Source organism: Pinus tabuliformis, chromosome 5_2, assembly GCF_031772625.1.
Source record: "Pinus tabuliformis cultivar Carrire ecotype Pingquan chromosome 5_2, CPIR1, whole genome shotgun sequence".
NCBI lineage: Eukaryota > Viridiplantae > Streptophyta > Pinopsida > Pinales > Pinaceae > Pinus > Pinus tabuliformis.
The window spans coordinates 338,862,733-338,885,941 of NC_142306.1; positions in this window are offsets into that span (position 1 = coordinate 338,862,733).

Consider the following 23,209-nt stretch of genomic DNA (forward strand, 5'->3'; position numbering starts at 1 on the left):
AAGGCTTAACTAAGTAGGGGAAGAAGAAATCATTCAACAATGCAACAAACAAGTGATGCCAAAATCGATCTCCTCAACTTCACTATTCCAATAAAAATAAAAGCCCTATATATAATGCAAATAATTTCTTTTCTTTTCTTTTCTTTTCTCTTAATGTTCAAATACAAATGAAAACTAAGATGCAAAAAGATATTTGATGGAAGAGATCACACAAAATATGACTAGAATATAAATTTCTTCAATTGAAACAACAATCAAGATCAATGTTTATAAATAACGTAATTGATAAGAAGAAGAAGAAAGCAAATAAATTCTTACCAAATGCTAATAAAAACAAATGAAAACATTAAGATGGCTTTTAAGATACACTGAAAAACTTAGAAAACTCAAGAAAACATGCTATACTTAAGCAGATCAGAGAGCAAGGGTAAGGAATGCAAAATTTTGCATCCTATAGGATCAACGCATGTGCATAAAGGAAACCAATGTGCTACAAAGTAGGTGCAGCATAGGAGTAGGGGAGTTGCAGTGCAGGTATAGAGAAATCAGTGCAATTGCAACACAAGAGAAGGTGCACTATGGTGCAATCAACACAGGAAAAGGTGCAGTGCAGAGAAGGTTAGCAGTTATCCAGGGTGCACTAGGGCACTCTATCTCAAAATAGAGAGATGCACTGATCAAGACTCAAGGCTAAGTTCTGACACAAAAAATCAAATGAAGCTCAATGAAAGGTCTTCCTAGGGTCAATTCAGACTAAGTGAAGCAATGAAGGTCTGTTTAATATGTGAAACAAGTATTAGGGAGAAGGAAACTAATAAGGGAATGAAATGTTCCCTAGTGGAGTTGTCAATTCGTTATGCATAATTTACGACTGTGGATAGAAGTATCTTCCATAGACCTAGTGGCCTGGTCTAGAACAACAGGAAGAAAAGAATATAAAGTTTCCCTTAGAGAAATTAAAGAATGGAAAGAGGATTACTTGGTATCTGTCACAAGATATTATCTCCTCTCGACTTGTAAGCTCCAATCATAGGTTTGATTTCTATAATTAGAACCTACACATACAAATTATCAACATAATCCAAAGATCTACAACATCTATTTAGCTTTATCCAATAACTCTATTTAGTGGATCAACAAAGCATTTCAATATATGAATATAAACATAACATAACACATATAGGAAAACACTATACTCTTTGTATTAATATGAAAAGGAGAGATTTTACAACCAAGAATGGAAGTTGATATTGTAGAGATCTCCCTAAGTTGACTTGACCTTCGTTGTCACAAAGCACACCTCAATGTCACCCTAATGCATGAAGATGATAACTCTCTTAGGTTCAAGGCAACATCATGAGGGCATGATCAATCTCGAAAAGCCAACCCTGATGTTGTGGATGTTTGTATATTTATAAGAGAGTGTGGTAGTTTAGGAATTATTATCCATTTACCAATCTAGGCTTGGGATCCACTCTTGATGGGAGGATGAGCTCAAGGGATAATAGATGAAATATACAAGGTAAGATGAGATAGTATTCAAAGTTCTTATCCAAGTTAAATGGTTGAAATAACCCCTGGAAGCTTCTGGAAGAGGAAGCTTTGGGATATTTTTTAATTTTTCTAAAATTCTAGAATGAGTGCACTTACTCAGTTATGCAGGGTGCACTGTAGTGCACCTTCAGAGAATGGAATACTACACTGCAATGCAATTTCTTTATTCTGTAGGGTGTGCTAGGGCCAAAAATATGGTTTTTCAGTAGATAGACCCAAAAACTCGGGGAATTTGGAAAGTCATGCTTACGAATTTGTGTAGGGATGATGGCAAGGTGTTCATGGATGGTTATTGATCCAGTTTGTAGGCCTATTAACTAGATGTGACAAAATGGCCTATAACAATGCTCTCACATATTTTTTGTTTCCTATCTATGCTTTCATAATTGAATTTTTCTACACACACATCTTGGATGTCACCTCCAAAATAAAAATACCTTCCTACATATTCTTCACTTCTCCAAATTCTCTCCTCTTCATCACACTTTACCTTACAAGACTTGTCCAAAAAATTTAAATTTATTTCAAAGACGTGGATTTCTAAATTGAAGTGTCGGGCCTTTTGTCGATTCTTGGAATATATTTTTTCAATATAGATCTGATACTTTGTTCAACTGGTTCATTTAAAGTTCTCTTTAGATTCATAAAGTGTATGGAATTATGATAAATACATGTTAAGAAATGGAACCTAAACAAGTAAAATATCTGAAGGAAGGAAAGGTTCTGAATGTTGCACAAGACCACCAACTTGCCTCATTCATTCTATTCGTTTATTTTAAGAGTCGTGACTCCTTGTTGAAAATTAGATTAGGGAACTTTCTTTTGAGATAGAAGCCAGAGGAAAAAGCTTCCTTTTGGTGTTGTGTAAGGCACCTCCTCCACCAACTAAATCCATGATGAAAGCCAAGGAAAAAATGAGTGAGCTTCTACCTACAGGTTTCGAGAATTAAATCAAGGATCAAGGACCTGTAATTCATTCATGGGTGCTTGAAATTCCTGTCCTCTCTCACTATCAACCAATGATTTCCTTTCTCATTGTGTTGCAAACAATGTTGTCATTGATGACAGCAAGATGTTATTGACGTCAAACTGGATGTATGGGATAGCAGTAGCATGGCCATTCTTGATGACCAAAGAAGAAACAAGACTCTTTGTGAATCAATATGATAGTTAGACCTTTTGTAAGGTCTCATTACATGAATATATTTGTGCTTGAAGATATTCAAGTTTTTTTATTAAGTTGTGATACTCAAATGTCCTACAAATAACATGGTTACATAGAATTCATCGATACCTTTCCAATGCTATATCCTTCTCTGGAAAACTCCTCTCGGATGATAAATTAATGAGAAGTTATAGCCAATAAAAAAACAACATTAGTTGGGTAAAATTGCAAGGGAAATCTATAGGGCCAAACCCAAATTATAAAAGGGTTAAATAGTGGGCAAGTTTCAACCAGATCAACTATTGAAAATGAAGATCAACAACCTCAATTGCATAAATATGTGAATTGTTTAATGTCATTAAAGGGTGTGCATACTTAGGACAGATCAATGGTAGCTCCAACAAGTCATCAAATGGATGAAGACAAAATATCATGATGTTTAACATTCTATCAGAACTAATCGAATGTTGACACATGGAATGGTTTCATTAGGTGGTGATGTGGATTTTATTAACACTAGCATAATGATGTGGCACCACTAGAGGATACCACATGGAAGGTGATTTGGCACATTTTAGTTGGTGAAAAGATTGAAATAGGGTGACACATGGCATCCCCCTCGGGCTTCCACATGGATCAGTGATGTCATGATCACTTCATCTAAGAAACAACCAATGACCTTTGGATTATGGTCATATGGTAATGGTGACATGGTCATAAGAGATCTAAAAATTCAATGACTTTGGTCATATGGCATGGTCACATGAAAGTCTAGCTCAAATATTAATGAGGTGTTGGGTATACTCTGTTGGAAAATTACTTTATGAAGGCATATTCTATGAGAGCTCAAGGTTGGGCCCATAAGGGTTGGGACAACTCACAACAAATATAAATGAATCATTCTCACTTCCAAAACATAGAATTCAAACTTGAAGTTTAGGTATCCAAAACTCATTAAATTAGAATCAGTTGTGAAAGGTTGTGGTTGCATTCTCATTTTGAATGAATTGTTTTATCGCCAAGTTATGGTTTTGATCCATTGCAAAAGAAGTATGTAATTATTTTGGTTGTCATTCTTTACAACTTCCAGTGTTTGCTCGGGTTCAATTCTCCCCATGTGTTTCACAATATGAAATGACTACCTCTCGTGGATCCTAACTCTGGAAATATTAGTGGATAATAATGCCTATGGATTTTAGTCTAAAGAAAATCATGATTCGAACAAGTGGTATCAACGTGATAAGTATTGAGTTGAAAAGTCACTTGGTTGGTGATGTGGGGTATGGGAGGGGGGAATATTGTTGGACATTGGGTTCAAAACCCCCTGTGTGTTTTGCAACATGGAATAACCGCCTCTCTTGTATCCCGACTTAGGTGACGAAGACTAATGCCTGTGGGTGTTGGCCTAATGACAATCGTGATTCCAACAAACCAAATATAAGGATCATCCTTATTTTGATTGTAGAATTCAAAATTTGATGAATAAAAGTGATATTGGTTGGCTTCACTCCCATTTATTTGATTTTTGAAATATTTTGAAATTTAATAATCAAGTTAGATTTAATTATATATAGTATCTTAATGTCTGGCAAAGAAAAAATATAATTCCTTTTCAATTTCCATATGATTAGATTATATTTTAACTCTTATTAAATATAAATCCATCTAAATAACTTCCCACTGATTTTCTATATATTAGTGGGGATATTAATAGGTAAAATATAATTCTTCCATGTAAGTGAACTAAGACAACTCTAGACTACTGCTTACCATGCAATAAGCAACATCTTTGATAGACACTTTAAATCTTTTTAGAGTTGACAAGGGATTTTTTTTTGATATTATTCGAATTGTATATTTTGAAATATTTTGAAAATTTGATGAACATAAAAAATTAAAATAATCGAATTTGTTAATGTCCATCAAATTACCTAAAAATACAAAATTAATATATACTATAACTTTTCAGGTCAAGATTTTCTAATAATTCCCATAATAGACTTCCATTTTCTCCAAGGGAAAGAGCTAAATTCTATTAGCTAACAATTATATGATTCTAGGGAATACCATAAGTACTCATTCCTTTACCTTTGTACCCATAAAATATGATTTATCTGTCATGGTGAATATTCAGTGATAGCATATTGGGTTTCATTTGATTTCACTAACTTTATCATCTGTTTTGCAGTTTTGTTTTTGTTTATTATGTATATTATAGTTTATATAGAAATTATAGGAATGATGTAATAATAAACAAGAATACATAATGTGTGTGTGTGTGTGTGTGTGTATTGTAGATGCATGTGATATGATAGTAATAATAAAATAATAATTGAATGTTAGGTTATTGTCAAGTTAGATATTAAAGTAGTATGTGAGATGATTTTGTGTGTGAGGTCAAATATTTAAGAAGCTATATGTACTCTATACTTCCATATTTATACTTTTAACATCTTAAGAAAATACATATTAATAAAAAAAAATGTTAAAAAATTTCACATCAAATTGAGTTTGGAACTAATTATTAAAATTTCACTAAGTTTTAAAGAGCTTGACTTTAGATATTATCAACAATATTGTCACCAATGTGCATGATAACCCATAGACACCATAGAATGTTATACAATGATACGTGATGAAAACATGATATTTTAAATTTTCATGTGTTGCATATATTAATTAACCTAAATTTATTTGAATTTCAAAAACATTCAATGGGATCTATAAAATTTATTAATACATAAAAAAATTAAAGTCGTCATCTTAAGAGTTTATGTTGTGAGCAAATTAAAAAAAATCACCTTTCCGTAGGGTTGTTTAATATCATGGGGGAATTATGGTCATTTTTACATTTATTAGTCCATGCCTCTACCAATGACTATAGCTTTCACCTCGTGGTCAACAACTGTTTATTTCCTATTAATTTCAACCATTTTCATATGCCTAACTAAAGTTTTCACATTTTTTTTATTTATGCTTTTCCTTAAATTATTAAAACAATTTTATACATTTTGAAAAAAATATTCGTCATTTTTTGATTCACCTACAACAATTTGGTTGGACTTAATAGCCCTCGTGTGTGCATTTTTATTTTCCTATTGTTAGTGTCTGAAAATTCATTTTAAAATGAAAAAAATAAGAATTTTGTAAATGGTCATTTTGTCAGTGAGTGCTCTGACACTGACACTAACATTGTTGTTCCTCAAACTACAACTTCTCTACCTAACAATGTCAAAACCTCTTAGAACAATGTTAAAACCTCCTTCTCACTGATGTTGCCCACACCACTTGGCTTGTTCTATCCTCACTGCCACCACCTTATTTTCTCATCGCTTATCTATAACAAGAACAAACATTCCTCTACCTAACTATATACTCCTCCCCTTTTCCTTGCCATCATCATCATCTCTAGGAGTTGAACTTGAACTCAATGAGTGGTTATATTCTAGTCGAATTCTGCATGTTGCATAAGCTACACACCTTGTATCTTTCTTCTAACGCTTTCACTAGAGTTATTCCTGTTGGAAATGCGACTAGTTTTAGTATTCATAATTATATTTGTACTCATTTCAATATGTATCTTATTGCAAAAGTATGGGTTTCATGCTCTTTATTGATGGTATTCTAGGTAAAAGCATGTTCTTGTGCTTCTAGGGTTCGTTAGGCCATAGGATTTATTATCATGAGTTTAGAGAGTCAACATCACGTTTATAAGACCATTCCGGGAAAAATATATCTTATAAAAGAATTTATTTTTAATCTAGAAAGTCCTGGAAACCTCAAAAATACAATTCAACCCTGCAATCTTCGAGTCAGCCTAAAGGAGGGAATTTGACCCCTTGGAAATGATATATATAAAGGAGTAGTTCGACCTCATTTAGCACTCACTGATCAACAAGTTTGGTCTTCCAAGAAAAGGCTCGATCTAAGGCAAGAAGAAGCAAGGAACACAAAGTGAAGGTATACAAGGCAAGAGGAATCCAAGAAGTCAAAGAAAAAATTGTTTTTTGGCTCTATCTCTCTCACACGTGCGAAGTTCTAGGGTCTTTAAAGCCACAAAGAAGGTCAAAATTGTAGATCCCAATTACAGAAGAACGAGATACAGTATCAAGTTGCTGGAAGAGAGAATATTGTGCCTTGACCTCATTTACCTGGGGAAGATCTATCTTGCTCAAGGAAGGACTCTTGAAGATTCTATATTCGGGTTTCTATAGTAGTTACAAGGTTGAAGTTTTAGGATGAATTTGCAGGGAAGAAGATGTGGTCGAAGTTGTAGCTAGAACCTGGTTCTATTGGAAGGGCTGACTTGGTACGTGGAGGAGGATTTGGTCTAGGATTTGGGTTTTTATTGTCTCATTTGAAGCAAATTCTATAAGAAGAGAAGAGTTTTTTCCAAGTTTTCCCCTTGGAGGAGTTTTTCCTTGGCTTGGAGCCTAATATTTGTGTCCACTATATTTACTATTTTATTCTTGATATTTATTTCATGAAGAAGATCTAATAAATAAACACAAGAACAATAATAAAGTTCTCAAGCAAGTATTAAGGTTAAGGAAAATTAGAATTAATAGTTGCCACATTGCATTTTCCAACAATTCTGCTTGAGTTTTGGCTACTGCATAAGTTGTTCACCTTCCATATTTCTTAAAATAGTTTGAATGGAAGAATTGCAGCCGATTTTGGCCAACTTAAAGAACTAGAAAAACTAGACCTTGACTTTGATAAGCTTGGAAATCCTATTCTAGTCAAGTTGGGCCTAGTACAGAAACTAAAGTACATGTTCCTCCTCTCCAATGTGCTCATTGGTTCAATTCAATTCAAGTTGGGAATTATACAGAAACTAAAGTATGTGTCTCTAAGCTAGAATAAGGTATATGGTCCTATTCTAGTCAAGTTTGGCATGCATTATTCACATTGGGAAGCTCTAACTTTCTCCATACCTGTGCGACAATACTCATGATGGTACTACACAAGTCCATGGGGTCAGTTGTGTTTCGACGCCACTTTTTCCCTATAGTAGGTGGTATGTCGACTTGAACTTGACCTCTACTAGGGACAAACAATTCAACACCGAGGGATTACATGCCACACATATATTAATTTAGAAGACACTAGTTTAGTATTCTGTATAAGTCAACAATTTATCTTATGGACTTTAGAATGAGAAGCCAAAATATGGTGATTCATTGCTCTGCAAATTGTAGTTCAATTTTCTTTTTCTTAACAAGGTTACCTTTCAAAATAGATTCACAACAACTTCACTAGAAAATAGTTGGTGTATAATGTCATAAATTGGTTATATTTTTTCCATTGCTATATTTCATTCATTATTTGTTTTTCTTCTATTTCTAGATTTCTTTGTATTTAAAATGTAAAAGGATGGTAAAACACAAGATTTGGAGTTCATACAAATGAAGAAAGCCTAAATAATAACCATTTTGAAAGTTTTCATGGGGTTCACACTAAACTAGCATCAATTTCCTTCTGAATAATAAACATATTAGTAATAGTGAATCCCATGGAATGACATCTCTTTGGCCAAAGATTCTTCTTAAAATAAGGCTTCCTCCTCCATCAATATCAAAACACTAGATGATTCTAAAAACCAAATATAAGGATGGAAATGATATTTAAAGAGGCATATGGATTGAGAAGGGAAAATACTTATATTATCATTGTATACTATATCTTGTGTCAAGCCTAACAAGATTTTGTTGCAGCAAGAGAAAATGTTTTTTTCAAGAAAATTATAAGTTTTGACCCAAAGTGTCTTGTATATTTTGGGATACAAGAACAAGTTTCACTTATAACTCAATCTATTAGGTCGCCATTTCTACTCACAGGAGTTTTTTTTTTTGCATATGTGGAATCCCATGACCATGTTGTAAATATACCTACTTCTCTAGCTATGAGATGTATTGTTTGTACCAATAGAAGCAAGGCTTGATTGAGAACCTCAATCAGTAAAGCAATTGAAATGTCCAACTTGGTTGGGATACCATAAATAGATTCATAACACAACCACAAGTTATAAACACAATTTTGCATAATTGTTGTTTACCTAGATTTGGAATATCCAAATCAATCATAAAAGGTCCCCAACCAACAAACCTCCTACCAAACAACCGTCATCAATGGAACGAAAAAAATGCATGCAATTAATGGAGTCATTTTGGAATAATTGGGGAATAAGTTATTTTAATGTGGGTTTTCCATTAACAATGTCTTTGAGGCCATTGAAACAATGTAATAGTCAAGTTGTTCACAATGAAACTCAAAATTTAGATTTATCCACGTAGTTGCTATAACTATCAACTTTTTGTCATGAAAGATATGCATGGCCAGTTGGTGTCAGTAGAGTTGATTCCTTCCTCACATGGTTTACATCCTTTTACCCAATCACTATGGCACATGGAAATTGGCTTACATCTAACAATGTACAATGGACATCGAGAGTGAAATAAGGGGATGATTAACTACCCTATGTGATGTGATGGGTGGGTTGGCCCCCACTACGTTATTTAAATGGCCTCACCACATTCGATACAAGTTCCCAACAAAGCTCTGCCAAAACCATTTTGTGGAGGATCCAATAAATGCTTCCAAGAACTAGGTTTGAAAGCCGTTTTCATTCCATTACTGAGTGATGAGATGAGGTATGAGGGTGTAGTAGAGAACATAAGAAGCTAAAGTAACACAAAAAATCATAATTCTATGGTTATTTTGGGAGAGGGAGTGTGATTTGTGTTGAGGAGAAATGTTTACCTATTGCTTTCTCCCAATCCAAATAGAGAAGCAACAAATGGAAGAGCAGTAGAGACTTCTAAGTATTGGTCTTTAAACACAATGTTCCCAAATAAATTACCAGTGTCATTTGCAGTGGAATTATAGAGAGTCTCTCCACTTGAAAACCTCATAATTGCAAAACCAAATGGATTCTTGGAGAAGTTAAACCAAAATTCATGAGGATGATTATGGGAATCCTCACTAATATTCACCCCATCATATCTAGGTCAAATATCATTTGAAACTTCCCATCGCTGCTGCTTAGCATCTATAATATAAAATCTCAAACTATTATTGGATTCATAATTGAAACATGATAAAATTCAATACAGTTAAGCCCTCTTTCTTTGTTCATACTAGAATAGACCCATATAAATGTGATATGCATAATGTAAACATAATATACACACCGTCTTTATGTATTATATTGGACCAATGTAAATCTAATATGCACTCTACCTTTGGGTAAGGAAAATCATGTTGCCATGATTAACAAAAACATACTCATAGTTAATCCATTTCTCTCAGTCCATAAATTAGCAAACACTGACATAAATATAATATGCACCTATTTTTGTTTAAAACAGGAAGAATGTGTGCCCATAGTTAGTAGAAAGATAAACATAGTAATAAAAAAACATAAATACAGAGTAAATATAAATACTAACAATAACCAAAACATATATACGGTAATAAGTCATTAGCCTTCCTATGTAATTTCTCTTTATTACCATCATTTCTATGGATTTGTCTTCAAAACAAATCAAAGACATTGAACGCGACTCATGCTACTACCTTTGAATTTCTTTGGAAAAGAATGATTTAGGGCTTTCATTTTTTTGGGCTTTTTATTTGTAATTAGCATCATGATTCATGATTCTTGCTAAAATTGTAATATTTAGTTGTATGAGAATACAAAGCTATATTGAACACTTTGAAAAAAATCTATGGATATTAGGATTATTTGCATTATGTAAATTTAATAACATAAAATTATAACTTTTATAATTTTTAGCTGGATTTCATACAAAATGAACCAAAAAATTTGAAAAACACAAGACAAAAAATGTTGCCTCAAATATAATAGCTACTACCTACCCAGAACAAAGTACAACCCATTGAAACTAGATAGTGAATGATTGCTAATCATTGCTCTTAGTTTGTAGCGATTTGACATCACAAATCTAGAAATATTTCTTGCTTAAACAAAAATTACAAAACTAAGGTTTTAACACATATTCATTACAACATAATAATGTCTCACCAAAAATGAAACCATCTAATACCACTTAAGGTTATATGAACCATCATCCAAAAAAACGTCCAGGTCCATAGTGTCAAATCCCACTAACACAACCAGTTGAGGATGACCCTTGTTAGCAAGGCAACCCAGGATCAAACCCCACGGAGGGTGTTGCGCCCGTGCTACGGGGAGGAGATACACTAAAATCCAGTTAGCTTAGGGCTGGTGTGGTCCAGTCCAGGTGCGATCCGCGGGTGATTTTGACGACTTAGATGCCCCTAGGTTACAGTTTCTCAAGCCAGGGTCGGGCCTGGATACACGCAGATCACTTGACCAAAAAAAAGGTCCAGGTCCATAGTAAAACACCCAATAGATCAAGCCTTGTTGATATCAATTGTGCAAAAGCACATTGGGTCACGACGTAGTGAGGGATTTAATCCCCTCAAGAAAAATGATATCCGATGTGACTGACATCACCTTGAAAAAAAGGATGGGGCTCTAATTTAGACAATGATAATTAACAATGTATGGGAATATCAAGCCACAAAGTAGTGAGGGGGTTAACTACTTCAAGTCATTCAATATGATGTATGGTCCACACCATCTCAACACTTTTATTCCGGTCGACGATAAACAAAATCATAGTTGATTGTAACATCTTAGTTGTGGATTGATATGATAATAACGAATGTCAGGTTTCATAACAGAGGAGGGGGTTTCATTTTAACACAAACACAGACACACACACATATGGTGAAATCCAACAAATGAAGATTCAAATATGAAGTAGTCAATAAGAATAGAATATGAAAAGAGCATGTGATTAGCTTGCAAAAGTAATTCCAAAACAAGAGCTCTTAAATATTTAAATATGAAAAAGATGATAAAATCACAGTATGAAATAAACTAAAGAATATCATTAAAAAACACTTTATACCATCACATAATGCCAAAGTATTTGTTGTTATAGTTCCATGCAACAAGCTAGATACAAGCTATAAGATTTGTAGAGATGACACGCTTATGGGTTTAATCACATGTTTTACATCAACACTCTAAGTGACCATTTTACTAGCATGAAATACCTGTGTTTTTACTTGCTTTTGGCAATACACACTTGGGAGAAAAATAATGATCTGATTGGACATTCACCAGTAAGAATATTGTGTTATGCCTAAGGGAATGTGTGTAGTGGCTACTAACAATATCAAATTGCTACATTATCACTACATCGCTACCTACCAAGTGCATGTACCTAACCACCTAACAAGATTTATGAAGTATATGTGGCATTTATTATTTGACTAACATATTTAAGGAAAAGATTATGAAATTCATGCAACAACTATTATATTATTTTATTAATAACATTAAGGCCAAGCTACTACCTAGGCCAAGGTCATGTGGGGGATTTTACCGCATGTGACATTATTGAGTGACTTCTTAAGCCCGCAACTAAAGATCGCTTCCAGTTTGTAGAGGAGGTCATCAAAGCCCTTATGTTAGAAGATGGTTCCTCATATGATGTTTCCAAGAATAACCATACAAAATTTTCAAGTAATATAAAAATAATTCAACTAGCTAGAACAAAAGCCCGAGCTCATTGTATAGATCGAATGCATGTCCAACGTCGTGATTAGTGTATTCAAATGGATCAACAGTCATGGTTCATTATGTCCCTCCCCCTGCATGGTCAATGTTTAACCGAGGGGGCTTCTCCATTTTTTTCTAGTGAATACCATTTTTGTTAATGCGGTAGTGACAACAATTGTGGAGCCAACCTCTAGTGTTTTCCAAAACCATTAGGGACCCCTCGACCTCCGCCTCCCCCACATTCTACTTATGGATTTTATAATACCATAAGATTCCATATTAGACTACCATACAAATTTTATCACACATTCTTCAATGTTTATCATATTGTTTGGACAATAATCCTCTAAAATTCATAAGGTATCCTTCATAGATTAGTAATCCACAACTTCATATAACATGGGGTCTTCAACGTCATTCTTGTAGACACCTATGTGACCCATGCCAATCTCCACAAAATTGTTCAAAATGTTTCTTAACAAAGACTGATCATCTGGTTCCCCTTACACTCTAGATTAACCAGTTCAAACACCACCATTTTCACATTAATCTAGATTCCATGATAGACTAGCTCACATAGACACACGACTCCACTTTTGTTAGTGAATCTAGAAATAATTTTCCCACAAAATTAATTATTATGACCATGAACAATAAAGCAGAAAAATTCATTCTAATTAATATTCAACATGATTAAAACCAATATAAACAGAAAATAATAACAATTAATAAATTAATTAAAACAATTAGAATTAGAACGTTGAAAATTAATAATTAATTAAAAGTAATATAATTAACATAATTAAAATAAATCATTAATAAAATTAAAGAATTAAAATAATTACAATAGTAATCAAAATAAATATAATTAGAACATTGAAAATTGATAATTAATTAAAAGTAATATAATTAACATAATTAAAATAAATCATTAATAAAATTAAAGAATTAAAATAATCAAATAATTAATTAAAATTATCAAAACAAATCATTAAAAGGAATTAAAACAAATAGTATGAGAACATCAAAATTAATAATTAATTAAAAATAATATAATAATATAATTAAAATAAATCATTAATAAAATTAAAGAATTAAAATAATCAAAATAATTAATTAAAATAATCAAAACAAATAATTAATTAAAATAATTACAATAGTAATTCAAAATAAATATAATTAAAATACATAATGTGTAAAATAAATACAGTTAATATAACCATAACCCTAATAAAAATGACAAAAAAAAGAATAATTATATTTCACGAATAAAATCAAAATTGACAGAATATAATAAAACAATTAAACTTATAATTAAGAAATACTTATCATTGTCGGCTAAACATCTCATACACCTCTATATATATTTGAAAAATGAGATGAGTTTTTTAACAATCTTTCACATCCTGAAGATGAACCATCGTTGCTGGTTTGAAACGTCGATTATAAAGAAACCTAATGCGATGAATCTGGAAGAAATTCTACAAAATCATGAAACTCGTAGAAACCTCAAAGACAAAATATCAAACCTAGTTAATGGATCTTGCCCAACTAAAAGGCCAATATATCTTATGTTCCTTCCAACTTTTCTTGCTCATCAATGGAAATTAATGAATCTATTTAATGGCTAATGCTTGTTTCTTTTTGTTCGCATTTGATGGAACAAGGGGTTTAACTAGGAATATGGGCCTCAACGGTGCACCTGTGTCACTAGACATTGGGTGGTGGATTCATGCTATTATCATTTTCCTATATATTAATTGTGGAGGGTGTCCACTAACTTGGACTTGATTTTCAAGGGAAGCTTTTTGTGAAATTTGTCCATTTCTAAAACTATTTTTTGCAACTCGTATCTTGCTATGGTAATTAATTTTGACCTTTGTTACATATTTATATCATTAGATTATGTAAGAACATCCCTATTTACCATATGCAAAACCATTATCCATTGTGCATTAGGATTTGTAATGTTTTCCATTGTTATTAACAACTTGGAGATTTGGTATTACAAAATTTTGGTTAGACTACTAACGTGACAAATGAAGAACACATAAAGTTATTGTTAATTTACTCACTAAATTTGCTTTAGATATATTTATTTCGTTTTTACATGATACACAAAAACCATTAACATTAATTGTGAGAAAGGAGGGAGTAATCTACGTTACGAATCACATCAATGTCCACTATGAAATGGGCATGTAGATTAGTGTCAACGGAGGTAGAAATCCACATATGAATCCAACTCGTGTTCATTATGAAATACGTATATAAAATGAAACAATCAAAATCTGTTTTGTCAAGCCAAAAATTGGCTTGAGAGGGACTGCAGAGTTGAATTACAATCGCAATTTTCTTTTCCAAGCCACACATCGCTTTAGAGGGGCCACAAACCTCCATTTCAAGAATATAGAGTTTTTGATACAAGTTATCACTTTTCATGTTTTGATGGAAACATGAAACAATCACAATTTGTCAAATAAATGAAATTACATTGGTTAATTTAACTATTACAGAATAAGAGCTTGCATTCAAGTTAAATCATATGGTACCTAAACACCGTACAATTTGAAGCCTTAGAACATTAATGACTTGACGTTGTTTATACTGCTTGGCTTTCTTGTTGCAATAAGGTAATTAGTACCTGTAGAATGTATAGAGAGGAGATGAAAGGATATCTCCCACAAAGTGTTAATAACATTGTAGCCGATTGTGGACCCATTGGAATCAAGCCCAGTTTGATTATCTGGCCATGAATATGCTCACTCTATTCAGGACTTGGTCACACGGTTGGATGGGAGCTTGGAGTCTATAACTCTAAGATTTTGTAATACATTAGATTTCTCATACTTTAACCTACTCTACAGGTCTTTGCTGCTGATATAATGTACATCCAGCGTGTAGTTGCAGCAGTAAGAAGAGTGTGGCTTTGGTTTATGATGAGGTTGTGCGGCTCTCCACGAGGAGGACACTCACCACATTAGTAGGCCAACTATCCTGGGCTATGCCAAGGAGCATGTGTTAGGTCACATCCAAAATGTTGGTGGGATAATGTTGCACCATGTAGTTCAAACCATAGTTACCAAGTTCGGTCGTACCAGCAAAAAGAATTCGGAAATTTGCTGATTCGGTTTGGTACGACGAATAATTCGTCAGTTTCCAATTTGGTACAGGACAACGGCGAACGATATTGGTCAAAGCTTTTTATCAGTGTATGTCCAACATCTACTGTGCTGCTCCTGTTGAGTTGACGTTTCCAATTTGGTACAGGACAACGGCGAACGATATTGGTCAAAGCCTTTTATCAGTTTATGTCCAACATCTACTGTGCTGCTCCTGTTGAGTTGACGAACAATGTGGCTGTGTAAAACAATGAAACTCCGGCTCTGTGTAACCATAGATACAAATCGCCCCTGAATAAAATCACACAAGAAATAAATTGAGTTTTTCAAATACATAATATAAAGTAATGCATCCTGTTTGAAATTTTAGAATTGAAATTTTATAAAAATAATGCAACGATCTTTTAGCTTTAATGCTATTTTTTAAAGTTTTAATGCGCATATTTTTTTTTAGTTTTTATAAAAAAAATTATTCGGGTATTTTTTTAGAGGATTAATCAGAAAATTGGAGAAACATAAACAATAATTTCTATAAAAAACAAAATAAAAATTAATTATTCTTGTATTATAAAAAAACACTTTCTATCAAATTTCTTTATAAAATGTTAAATAGGGTTAGAAAATTGATATTTTAATTTTGGTTTGATTTTGGTATTTTATTATATATTTTTTACAAATTGTTCTATATGGTATAATCTAAAATAAATTAGTAATACTAAAATGTAAAGTTTTTATTAAATAATTAATTTAATTAAAAATGAACCAATATTGTCATTGACATTAAATAATATAAAGAGCTCTGATACATATTTAGGAGGCATCATGTGACTCAACTTTTTTAAATGAGAAGCGAGTTAGTAATTTTATATAATTGCAAATAAAAGAAATATAAATTCTATCTTAACAAAAAAAATATGAAATAATAAATTGGTTGCAAATTGGTACCTCTTTTATAAAAAAACAAAAAACCTAATTTCTATATTTGAAAAAATTATAAATGGAGAAATTTAAACAGATAACTAGTTAGTGATTTCTATATAATGACAAATTGCAAAAAAAAGATAACTTCTCTCTTAAAAATAATTATAAAATAGTAAATTTTTGCAAATTGGTAACTCTTATAAAAAATAAAAATCATAACTTCTATATTGGAAAAAATTATAAACTGACAAATTTAAGTGTTAAATGGATAACTCCTATAAAAAAAATAGAAAAAAGATAAATCAATATTAGAAAAAATTATAAATCATATAAAATGGTAAACTTTCAAATCCATAACTTCTATACAAAAAAATAGAAAAACAATAACTTCTATATTACAAAAAATAATAAAATGGCAAAATTCATTATTATAAAAGATATAAAATGGGAAGCTTACAAATCCACAACTTTTATGCCAAGAAATAGAAAAAAAAAAGAGATAAATCCAATACTAAAAAAAAAATTAAGTATATGTAATATGTATAATGTCGAATTTTTTCCATATTGATTTTTATAGAATCTATTTTTTTCGTATCAAATCGAATTCGAATTCGAATTTGATAACTATGGTTTAAACTTCACTTCCTCTTCACTTCCTCCTTGCAGATAATTGTTCCCGTATTGGAAGACTTTAGTCTTTTGAATAGAGAGTTTGTACTTCTTGAAAGGTTGTAACACAAAATTATTCATATCTTTCTGTATTTGGAATTGGCGTAATCTTTGTAATTTGATAATCAATGCAAATTAGGATTTAGTTGGTTGCTCAAAGAAAATTATGTTGAATAGCTCGAACACTGTCCTTGGATGTGTAAAATGGTCTGTACTCAAGATGGATAGGTATATTTGGTAGTGAGACTTGTAGATTTATGTCATCTGTTCCTGTAATTGATGCTACTACTTGCGTCTGCAACTTCTCAAATACTGTTAGCTAACTGGATTCTGTCACTTACTTTCTTTTGTAACAATGTCGTAATGATACTCGTATACCTGTAAGAAATATTCTTAGTATAAACACAGGTTGCACTTTGTGTGGGGTAACATCCTCAATGAGGGGAAGGCATTTTTATTTTGTAAGTATGTGCTGGAGTGGTTCATGTCTTTGGAATGTGAAGTGATTTGGTTATATGCTAGGTTACATTGTCAAGCATAAACATATTTGATGGAGTAGATTCTTATGCTTCTATTTATAAAATTTGAGCTATATTGTTTGAGGTCAGATTAAAAGAAAAAGCGGGTATAATTTCCTGGAAAATCCATCATGGTCATCAGGATGTTTTGCTTTGTGAATCGTGTCATACTCTTGGTTGGTATGGGTGGGTCCTTAAGGTCCACTAGGAGCTTTAGGACTAGGTTTCATAAGAGCTAGTTTATTGTTCTTACCATTACTGTTATTGAGAAGGTTTCCCCTTCTTGTATCTTGATGCTCGGGTTGCAGGTAGAGTTTTCTTTTGATTCCTCTATCTGGGAGGGAACATTCTCTCCTTTCCAAACAATGTAAGTATATCTCTCTCTCCTTTCCAATCAATGTAAGTATGTCTCTCTTTTGAAATATTTTTATTTATAGTTTTATATACATCAAGTACGGATAGTTTTTAGTATGGTTTATCATAATTTTAGCTTTAAGGATTATATGCATATATTTCTTACCACCTTCTAGTGGTGTATTTCTATTTCTTCTATTGTATTTGAAAGTTTTCATTCACATTTTTTCTATGATAATGAAGCAAATTGTTGTAAGAAAATATTGCTATTGAGAGAGCTACTTTTCCTCTTCATAAAATATTACAATTGGATAGAAGAAAAGTTTGTTTTAAGATGGAAAAATTAGTCAATTTATTTTGAGCAAGTGTTGCATGCAAATGTTGAACTTGGCTATGAAACTTTTTCCACTGGAAGATTCCTTATAAGAATTTCAATTTCATATGTTGGAAGTCTATCTTTCATTAAGAAATAGGTAAGCGATGGGTGCTTGAACCTAGATTATTGAATTTGTAATATGTTGCATTTTCTGACAGAGTCCCTAATAAAGACATTAACAACCCCGTAATACAAATATCTGGCAGTAATTAGTACGATTAGTTGTTAGAGGACAAAATAAGAATGGAGGAAAGCAATAAATTGAGTGGTGAGCTATTTTCCAGTTGGAGGTTGGGTAATCAACAAAAGTGTCCATTTTGAATAAATTTATACCTGAAAACTTATTTGAAGGATAACATATCCTTATTGTTGGAAAACTAGTTGAACATGGCTTCCAAGCTCATTTGATGGTTTTGTCTACTACACTTATTGACAACCTCAAGAGACCTTCAAGACTTCATAAAAAAAATAAAGCTAAAGACATGGAGGCTTACTAGAATGAATCAATATCATCTAATACATGTGGATTAATCAACAATGGAGCAAATACAACAACATCAAGTTGTTGTTGGAGGGCTCAGTTTAGACATTGAAGAAGTTTGATTAGGTATTGATTCCCATCCCAAACAATTTCAATAATTTTCTTTGTTGCCATTACAGAAGCAAAGTGATATGTTGATATGTTGTTATATAGTAATCAGGGTCGGAAAGATGTATTTTCATGCATTGTGATCTTAAACTATGCATCAATAAATGTGGAGAGATTAAAATATCAAAAAATTTTAATCCTCTTGTATTATAGGTATGCATGTGGTGTTATTTTTGGAGAGAAGGTAACATTGGTAGAAGTAGGGTTTCATGCTATTTCATTTGAATTTTGAGATTATGGATGCACTAGTCAAGTCAACCAGCTGAACCAGAAAAAGTTACAAATTATGACTTTGTTGAACACATACTTGGCCTATTGAGGACCTTGAATATGGAGAGATAATTATATAGTTGGTCATCTAATGAAATCCTGAGATGCTCTTCTCCCCTGTTGCGGAAAGTTTTCATTGTAACATTGTTTTTATTTTATATATATTGTAATTGAGAAATGAGATTTCTAGATTCCGTTTTTGAATTGATTCACAAATGAATTAATGTTAGTTTAAAATTTACAAATAGTTAGTTTTAAAATGTTAGAGGAACAGTTTTTCTAGCGTAACAACTGTAAAAGTAGTTCTTTGTAGCTTTGACATATCTCAAACTATTTTTCATGAAATGAGTGTCTATAGTAGCTAAATATTTTGGAACATTTATAGCCCATCATTTTAATTTACTTTATCCAAAACATGTTAAAAGAATTGTAATGTTGGGTATACATTACTTGAAACATAACAAACTAAGTAACTAGAGCTTAGCTACTAAAGAACTCTATGTTACACTTTAGCATGCACATTTTCTCCCCTATGCACTTAAAGTATGCATTAAACAAGGGCATCCGTATGAGAATCCTATTTCTTCTTTGAATAATGAGAACAATTGACTCTTATATAATTTTCTGAATGTTTCTTCCCAATTAATTATGGTAGAAACTCAAGAGAGGCTTGGAAGATCGTGGTGTAAAAAGAGTGGTAAGGAATATAAATATGTTATTCTCTAAAGGTGGACTGCTCATTGCAAAATATGATAAGGAGCTAATGGATTTGTACGACCCTTGCATACAATTACCACCTTGGTGTGTTGAGCATATTGTTCATATGTATCTAAACCTACTTGAGCAAGCTCATTTATACACTTGTTGTGAAAGCTAGGCCTATATCTTTCTTCTATTGATTTTCCCTTTGCTTTCATTTCATTCTAAAGTACTTAGGAATAACAATTTTAAGGTTAAGGATAAATTTTCAAAAACTTAAGGAGATTGGAGCTTTAGGAGCACGGCAATACTCAAGCTCCTTGCCTCATGATCATTCGTGTGAAGGATCATTTTCTGAAATTTTCATGGACAAAGTATTATGTGAACACCGAGGTGCTCGAGTCTGGTGTGGCGAATCCATAGATCGAGTTTTGCCAGAGACATTTTTTTGCTAGAAGAAGTGACTGAAATTCTTCTTGGCTTTTTGAATCGATACCTATGATGGTGCATATAAACCAACATATAGTCACAATCATGTGGATGTTGATCAAAGCATAGACTTTGTGCTAAGACTTTCTTTAAAAGGTGTTAGCTCAATGTAAGTGTAGTTGCCTTAGAAGCAAGAGATTGGTGGTTCGATTCCATTGTGCTAACATGAATTGATAAATAATATTGTAGTTTATTTTTAATTAAATACTTTTTATATTGATTTATTTCAATGGTGAGATATTTTTCTAGATTCAATGTTTTATATTGTCTCTAAAGAGACAAAAGTGATGTTGTATTGTTTTCAAATATATTTTTTTATTGTCTTTAGAGAGATAATAGCTAGGATTAAAGATATATTGTTTTTAATCCCAACTATTGTCTTTGGAGAAACAAAAATATAAATAATATTGTAGTTTATTTTTAATTAAATATTTTTTTATATTGATTTATTTCAATGGTGAGATATTTTTCTGGATTCAATGTTTTACATTCTTTCTAAAGAGACAAAAGTGATATTGCATTGTTTTCAAATATATTTTTTTACTATCTTTAGAGAGACAATAGCTAGGATCCCAACTATTGTCTCTGGAGAGACAAAAATGAAATTGTCTTGTTAAAGACATTAACGCTGGTGTTATATATTGTCTTTTTAAGACAATATTTGAGGCACCGGCTTAAAGACAATGTTTAAAACAATAAACAATTTTTTATTGTCTTAATTTAAAATAATTTACAAATATTATCTCAAATATGGTCTTAAAATCTCTTTCGTATTACAATACACTAAAAAAACCATGGAAAATGGAAATGTCTCACTAGCACCGGGATAATAGTTTTGAGCATATCTGATAATAGTTTTGAGCATATCTCATGATAGTTTTTGAGCTTATCTGCCTCAACGTTAGTGGAAATCTTTTATAAAGCAGAAATACAATATTATATTTGGGTGAGGAATTACAATCCAATCTGTGTAAATAATACATTTGGGTTTGAGGATTTAAGTTTCATTACTTTGTTATTTAAGCATCCATGGTATATCTATTTCTATTTGTTCTTCGAGTTTGTATGGATATATAAGCCACATAAATTTACACTTAATTCCAATTTTTTGAAGTATTACTGTCACCATCCGGAAACAATTCTCAAAGCAACACTATTTGACCGTCATTCATATATGACATCTCAATCAAGTATTTTTTTATTAAGGTGTCACAAAAACAGAGTATAACAATCTATTTGCAATTCCACTATGATTAAATTGTTTTAAATTATTATTAAATATAAATCCATCTAAATAACAGCCCCACGCATTTGCTATATAATGTTGGGTTACTAATAATATATGGTTTCCTACCATGGTAATGTTGGGTTATTAATAATAATAGATGGTTGTCTGCCATGACAATTAAGGATAGAATTTGATGTCAGTTTAAAATTTTATAGGATTGTTAACATAGTAAGTCCATTTTGAAATTCACTTTTTCCAAATCGTAAAATTCTTTTTCTTTTATTCTATTTCAACCTAATTTAATTATAGATTTTATAGTCTTTTTCTATATTATTTGAGATTGATTTAATGGTAGATTTTAAAATATTATAGACCCAAATATGATACTTATAACATAAGTAAAAAAATAAGTTTATAATTTTCCATTAAATTTCATAAATATTTGAAACTCTACTATCAATATCTATTATGATTTTTCGAACCAGAATTCCATGATGGTTCCATGGGTAATCAATGTTTTGCCTTTGGGCTAATCAACTATGATCTATCTATCATGGAGATATTCAGCAACAGTATACTGAGGTTTCCTTTGATTCCCCCAACTATCTCATTTGTTTCACTCTCCATCAGTGTTGGCGTTGATTTTGTTTTTGCTTAATTTGATTTAGATTATATTTTGTTTTAAAATGAATTATAATAATAAACCATGATTTATATATATAATTTAATTTTAAAATTAAAATTAAATTAATTATTAATTTGATATTTTATTAAAAATTATATTTGTAGAATAATTTAATTATTAGTAATGAAAAATTTTATTATATATAATTCTCATAAATTGCGAAAATATATTTGAAAACTAAATATATTTAGATTGTTTATAATATATAATAGGGATTTCACTCAGCTTTAAAGAGGTTGACTTTTGGTATTATCAACAAGATTGTTGCCATGACAACATATAGATTTCATAGAACGTTATATGATGATACATTCTGAATATCCAATATTCACGAGTTCAATATATTAATGATATATGTTTATTTGGACCTTTAGTGGAATTTATAAATATAATTGAGATGAAAATATGTTAATATCTAAAAAAACATGAAGGCATCAAGAGTAGGTGCTGTGAATGAATCTTTTTTTTTTTTTGTTGAAGCAAGAGCCAGTCCTTCTATTCACTTGTAGCTAAAAATAGTTTACATAAAATACAACAAGCCCAAAGGAGAAGCGGGCCTAAAGAGTTATCTGACATCCTTAGATTAGGATACAAGGTCAACTGAACGAGAACTGGGCCAAGGTCCCACAAACCAAAATCGACTACTTGAACCATTCGATCCAACCTCCTAGATCTAACGGATGAGTTTCAAAAACAGTACACAAACAGGCGAACTCATAAAAGTTTTAGGCGAACCCGACGAGGAAATAGAGACTACCGTGCAAAGATTTTAGGTCTGCAAAGTGGATAACCTTCGAGCAGGAAGTCCGTCCACAGTCCCGTGATCCCGTCCTTGATGAGAAACTAGCCAGGAAGATAACCCAAACCCGCCAAATTGCTCGGTGAACCTTG